General features: G+C 37.9%; 1 pseudogene; it reads left to right on the plus strand.

The window, feature by feature from the left end:
• The first annotated feature begins 229 nt into the window (after positions 1–229).
• On the plus strand, positions 230–1,351 carry LOC108370832 (protein roadkill-like; annotated as a pseudogene).
• Positions 1,352–7,553: the final 6,202 nt, after the last annotated feature.

The raw sequence follows: 7,553 nt of genomic DNA on the forward strand, positions 1-7,553 counted from the left end.
TTTCACATATTATTAAAACAAACATAATTCAAATACGCAAATAAAAAGGATTAATTTAAAAAATATTCAGTTTAAATATCATATCATTGCCGCTTGGAGAATTTAGCCCACGTCAACGTGATTGCCGGTGAACGAATATCATCAGGCAACTGAAACTGCCAGAGATACACATACATACATACATATTCTAACTATCTTATCCGAACGCATCAAGTAACTAAATAAAACAATGGCGGTTAGCAGAGAAGCATCGCAGGAACTTAACACACCAGTTACCGAGAACTGGTGTAACATGCAGGTGAAAGTGGAGAGCTTCAGCTATATGTGGACCATAAGTAATTTTAGTTTTTTTTTGCGAGGATGCTGGTGAAGTACTAATATCGCCCACATTTTCTAACGATGCTAATGACAAACTAAAATGGCATTTTGAATTGTATCGAAAGTGTGCCACTTACTTCTCGATATATTTAGTATTTTCATCGTTGGGTAACAAATCAGAAGTTAGAACCAAATTTAAATGCTCCATATTGAATGCGAAAGGCGAAGAATTGAAATCCATGGCATTGCCCTGTCGTCGTTTCAGAGAGGGTGAAAACTGGGGCTTTGATAATTTCATACGACGAGACTCTCTAGCGGATGAGAGAAATGGTCTTTTACCGGAAGACAAATTAACTATATTCTGTAAAGTTAGCTTTGTATCTGATATAGTGAATATCTGTGGTAAAACAAATGCCCTTCAATTTAAAATACCCGAATGTCGTTTGTCCGACGATTTGGGTGCGCTATTTCATAATGAGAAATTCAGTGATGTAACGTTGACGGTAGCCGGCAGGGAATTTCGAACGCACAAAGCTATATTGGCAGCACGAAGTGAAGTCTTTAGTGCTATGTTTGAGCACGAAATGAAGGAGCGTAAACAGAATAATGTCGTTATCGAAGACATCGATCATGAAGTGCTGAAAGAAATGCTGTGTTTCATCTACACAGGCAAAGCACCAAATTTAGAACAAGAACAAATGGCTGAGGTTCTTCTAGCTGCTGCTGATAAGTATGCGCTCGAAAAGCTGAAAGTGATATGCGAAGAGGCTATCTGTCGTAAGCTCTCCGTAGATAACGCAGTGGAAACTTTGGTTTTAGCCGACCTACATAGTGCGCATCAGTTGAAAGCACAAGTCATAGATTTCATAAATACTCATGCCACTGCGGTGCTGGAAACTACCCGCTGGCAGAGTATGATTACGACACATTCACATCTATTTGCGGAGGCATTTCGTAAGCTTGCAACACAACAGATACCTACCATCGACTGGACTACCAAGCAGGCGTGAAATTAACTGAAAACACTTCACGACAAATCGATACACATCTGCACCTGTATTTGCATCTTTTTTAATAAATATTGTTTTTATGTTTATATCGTAAAGGCAGCCGATATTTGCTTTATCCATAAAAATTAAAATAGCTACAAAATGCTTTGTAAATAAATAAAAAAAAAACTATGAAATTTCTCATTTAAAAAGCTTTTTAAAAGAATTTCTTTTAATATTACCGCAGAAATACTTATAAAGAACTTCACAAAATCATTAAGTTTTTAATTGAAAATATGGTGTGCTTGTGAAAAAATTTCGCCAAATTTTGCAAGATCACTACGGAAGAATTCTTGTTCGATTTTAAATATTTTCAAGTCGAAGCATAGGGAGTGCAGGCGCAATATGTGTATCAATTTTGGTACAGATTGGTTAAGTTAATATGTATCGTTTGAAATTCAGCTCTGCACAAAAGTTGGTAGACTACTCACTAAAAGTTAATCAAATTTAAAATCAAAATTAGTTTCTAGGTTTATTAAAATATTTTTCCCAATACCTTTACACCAGTGAAAGTAATACACTTAAACCTCACAAATGATGCAAGATTGTTATTCGTGGCTCATATAAGAGACTAGAATGCATACAAACAGACGGACATGGCTAAATCGGCTCAGCTCGATGTTCTGATCATCCTTACTTCCTTATCCTTACTACTAGATATTATAAATCCGAAAGTGAGTTTGTTTGTTTGCTACGCTTTCATGCTTTAACTACTTCACCGATCATCATGAAATTTTGTACACTGCTATCATTTAGCCCAACTTAAAATATAGGATACATTTAATCTCGATTAGACAAGCGAGCGCGGCACCCTTCATACAAACGGAATTTTTCATACTGCATTTCTCAGGAAATATTTTCGGTAGATTACTGGAACGTGGTATGGAGATATATACTATCATTATCTACTCATGCATGAGGGCTGCCATCTTTTGAAAAAATTAAATCCAACTTCAGGTAAGGCAGTTATTTATTTAAAAGTTGTATTAAAAAAAGATTTACGTCAATAGGCTTAAAAAAGCTGTAGTTTGAATACATCTTGAAAAGGGTTGCCACTTGTTTGAAAAGTCAAATTCAAATGAATTATACGCAAGCTATCTGAAGAATGAAAATATGATTGTCTAAGAAATATTGTTAAGAAACCTTTAGTTTGAAAGTTTTGAATAATATTGAAGTTTTTCACAAGGGTTGCCACATTTTTTTTTAATTAAATTCAATTAGTTTAAATGAAATATTATAATACTAGCAGACCCGACAATATTCATCCCTGTTGTATGCATGGAGTCGAAGACGTCGATAACAGACATTGAACAACCGGCCCTTTGTTTGAAATTATTTTGAAGATGGTTAAACGAATTTGAATTGAGTTTTCTTGAAATAAATTTTACTCAATGTAGCACGTAGAAATTTCATACACTCCTCGAAGCGGGTGAGGGCGATCTAGTTTAGTATACATTTTCATGGATCTATCTCTTCTTGTACCGGTAGAAAAACTGTACAGTATTGATCGAATGAATGGCCGTCCTAATCCCCAGTTCCGAGTCTATTCGATTTCTGAGTATGAGGCGTTATGTTGGAGAAAAGGGGGAGTATAAAGGACTCAAAATTTAGGAAATTAGAATATGGTTACAGAAGATATGGAATAAATTAACCGACGAAGACTTGCGTGCTGCTTGCGGTTTTTAGGCTTAACATTTAAAAAGTAAGGGCATGGGTGAATCGGTAACAAAGTTCCATGGTTAGACAATTTTGCCAATCTGCTGTGTGAAATGAAATCTTTTTGGCAGCAGCAAATTTTTGATATAAAAAAATTCACCCGAAAATAAATTTTTATTCCGCCCATGGTAAATATATGGAAAACAAAATTGAAAAGTTAACCGGTTCAGGGAAAATTAAATTCATGATATGGCTGAATATTTTAAAAAAACATTTACCATCATTGACTGCAATTCATCAATTTAAGCTTTTATTTAGCCAAAAATTACACACATCAAAAATATTTGCGATTGTCAAAATTTTCTATGCATTTGTCAAAAAATTTCACTAGCCTGATGAGCTCATATTTACTTGTCAAAAATTTACTCGCCGCGAACTTTGTTACCGCTTCACACACGCTCTAATAAAAATTCCAGTAAGTTCTGTGGAAAATTACCAATAAAATACTTTTTTAGTAAAATCGACAAGGGGTCCTTTTAGTTTAAAAAAAAAAACTGGGTAACAGTTATTCGTCGCCACCCTGTACATGGGCTCGACAAATGAGTTTTCCCCCGATCACATGCCAGTGGCACAATTTTCTAAAATTCTTTAAAAATGCATTAAGCTTGATTCCACGTACTTTTTGAACTCCCCTCGCACTTACATACACAATACCAAATTTGCGCTAAGCTCCCGACATCACAAGCGTATTCTTCTCGACGCAGGAGCGCTTATATGCTGAAACAAGGGACAAGTGCTATCGAAGCTTAAAGCCAAATACAAACATACAAACAAAGTAAAATAAAAATTTCGTTTTTATTTGCGCAAAAGTAGCTTAGATTGCATGTCACTCGGAACTGTCTGCCATTCTACAAAGCTGTCATATCATTCCAACACTAACACACGTGTCTATAAGTGAGTGCTTTTTTTTAGTCCTTTTTTTGTAGTTTATGCTTGTCCCCTAAGTTGACTACTTTTTTGCTGCTGCGACATTTTTGGTCTTCATTGTGACATTTTACAAAAAAAAAAAAAAAAATCACACACTCACACACGCTGCGCATGCGTTCGAAAGCATCCTTGTTAATAGAGTTTCTAGTCCATTGTGACGACGCGTCAGTTTTTTACCCCACCTCTTGGCATTCACCTTCGTTGAACTTCATAATACTCACATTTTTACGATTGGCTGTTGTGCGATATTAGCTACATACATACGTTTAAACTTCGCAAAAAATAAGCTACTTGTACAACAACAAAAACAACTACTAGTAGGTATAACAACTTGAAATCGCATTGTAAATGTATTTTCTAACACATTCATATGAAGTTTATTGAAATTGATATGATGGCATTGTTGGCATGAAACGTTGAAACGGGCAGTAGGAGTAATAAATACATACATATATAAACATACACACACATGCATGTAGCTACACACACATACATATGTGCTAGGACAAAAGTTAGAGAACACACAAAAACGCTTAGACATCACAGTCACAGCCGCTTCCTATTTCTCTATTATCCTCGCTCGTTTATGTCTGTAAGTTGGCAAGCGCAGGGCGTAACAAATTCAATTCACTTGTTAAATCGTTTGGAAATATCTTGTACGGCACATAATGCTTTTCGTTTCCACGCTTGTCAACCGAGCGCTTGAGTAGTTGAGAAGTTCGTTAAAAGGATAGTTGAGCGCATCTTGTTTTTTCTTTTTCATATTTTTTCCATTATTCTTTGCGCAACAGGATATACGATATGTCGGTGTGGAATAAAATAATGTGTGTTGAATATGAGTTTGGAATTTAATACGATTTTATTAATTAGTATAATAAATTTGTTACATACATATGAGGCATTCTTCGCGCACTGAAGCCCTCCCTCCTCTCTCCAAAATTGCTTGAGTTGAAAAAAACGTGTATAGTCCTGAAAGTTCGCTTCTAAATGAGTGGCTTCACTTGAAAACTCTACAACTATAACAGTGGCTTTCACTTAAAGGACAATTCTGCTGGCACTGATCTATAATAATTATCAATTCTTGGATTCTCCATACCACACTCTACCATCACTTATTAGGTTTTTATGAATTTGCACAATAATGCACATATGTTATGTTGGTCGGACTCTCTGAAGAAATAGCTATAGCCCTCAGATGAAGATTTTTCTCAACCAATCATAGCGCGTTTTCCTCTACGGAGCCGTCGGCGAATAAGGTAATGGACCTTGGAGAAGCCACTAGGATCTTAAAGAAACACTTGTGTTGAAATTACTTATTATCAAGTACTATCTCGCAACCCGAGCCCCCAGTCGATGACGATGGAGTCGTTGTCTCATCACCTGACTATGACTTGGTACGAATAGCGATTACGCTGAAAAACAACAAAAATGCTGAAGCCGACGGCCTGCTAGCCGAGCTATTCAAGTATGGCGACGAGGAGCTGATGAGGTGCATGCATCAACTCTTATGCAGAATATAGTCAGATTAACGCATGTTCGACGACTGGAATTCAAGTATACCCTGCCTAATCCACAAGAAAAGCGACCCCGCCAGTCGCGCCAGCTACCGCGTAATCAGCCTTCTAAGCATAGGTTATAAGGTCTTATCGAGTGTATTGTGCGAAAGACTGAAGCCCACCGTCAACGAACTGATTAGACCTTATCAGTATGGCTTTAGGTCTGGCAAATCCACCATAGATCAGGTATTCACAATACGCTAAATCATGGAAAATACCCGCGAGAATAGGATCGGCACACACCATCTATTTGTCGATTTCAAAGCCGTTTCACACAGCACGAAGAGAAGTTCTCTGAATTTGGTATCCCCGCGAAACTAATACGGCTGTGTAAAATGACGTTGAGCAATACCACCAGCTCCGCCAGAATAGGGAAGGACCTCTCCGAGCCGTTTGATACCAAACGAGGTTTCAGACAAGGTAACTGCCTTTTGGGTGATTTCTTTAATCTGATGCTGGAGAAGATAATAAGAGCCACAGAACTGAACCGCTCAGGCACTATACTTTGCAAGAGCGTAAAATTGCTGGCGTATGCCGACGACATCGATATTATCGGTAAAAACAAGGGGCAACGTCTGTTCTGCCTTTTCGGGGTTAGATAGAGAAGCAAAGCGAATCGGTCTGGTGACAGTTACAAGTTTGAAAAAGTAGACGACTTCGTTTATTTACCTGCATTAACACCAATAATAATGTCAGGCTTGAAATCCAATGCAGAATCACTCTTGGCAACAAGTGCTACTTTGGACTGAGTAGGCAATTGAGAAGTAAAGTCTTCTCTCGTCGTACAAGGATCACACTCTATAAGTCACTCATCATGCCTGTGCTGGTGTACGGCGCGGAGGCATGGACAGTGACAACAATGGCGAATACCGCAGACGATTTAGCGATGAGCTGTATGAGCTTTACAACGATATTGACATAGTGCAGCGAATTAAAATTCAGCGGCTCCCTGGATTGGCCATGTCGTTCGAATGGACAGAAACGCTCCTGCTCTGAAAGCATTCAACGCGGGCCGCGATGCTGGTAATAGAAAAGGAGAAAGCCCTCCTCTGCGTTGGAAAGACCAGGTGGAAAAGGACTTGGCTTCACTTGAAATTTCCAATTGGCGTCAGTTAGCACAGAAGATAAATGACTGGCGTGCTGTTTTGGACTCGACCAAAATCGCTTAGGCGGTTACAGCGCGAATAAAAAAGAAGATCTAGCAACCACTTTGAACATGTTTCAAGTGCACCAAGTCTACATCCTATATCAAAAAAGACCCTATGTTTGTTTTTTTTTTTGTGGAGAGCCACATCTTTCACGTTGGTTTTTTAATGTCGCCTATGATTACAAATTCCACTAGCAAATGTGATTATTTGTTTTTTTTTTCTTTGGCTTACCCCAGAACTTTCAAATGAATTTTAATCATCATTTAGGCGTCGGTGAATGCGCAAGTTTTGAAAAATCGTCACCTTGTTTTACCTTTTATACTGTCTTTGAATAGTCGACAATCTATTTCTTTTGTCCCCATTTGTTCTAATAAGCAGATCCTCACCGTCGGTGTTCTAGAATGCGAAAGCCTTCGCCTGTAATTCTATTTGGAAAGAGCACACAGGACGACTGTTTTCTTAACCGAAGGGCATAGCGTCTGTACCTTTGATACAAGAGCCGAACAAACTTTGGTAAGTCAACTCAGAACTCCGTAATTTGTACATAAACCAAATTTCAAGTCGATAGCATCCAAAACAACTAAGTCCGCCGGATCGTGTATATGGCTGCTATATGGTATAGTGTCCCGAAGCGAACAAAATTTGCTAGGTTAACTCAGAACGCTATAATACATACTATCTAAATCGAATTTCGGGCTGATATCGTGAGCTTCGGGCCGATTTTCGTTTCTATAGGAACCGTTTTCAATTCTTTTTAAATGGTTTTTCAGGTCTTTGGATTTATTTCTTCGGTTATTCGGGATATTTGGAATCGAGTTAAGGCTTTTCCAGAACCGTTT

The sequence above is a fragment of the Rhagoletis zephyria genome, unplaced genomic scaffold (genome assembly GCF_001687245.7).
Source record: "Rhagoletis zephyria isolate East Lansing unplaced genomic scaffold, Rhagoletis_zephyria_1.1 Rzeph_scaffold_04506, whole genome shotgun sequence".
Classification (NCBI taxonomy): domain Eukaryota; kingdom Metazoa; phylum Arthropoda; class Insecta; order Diptera; family Tephritidae; genus Rhagoletis; species Rhagoletis zephyria.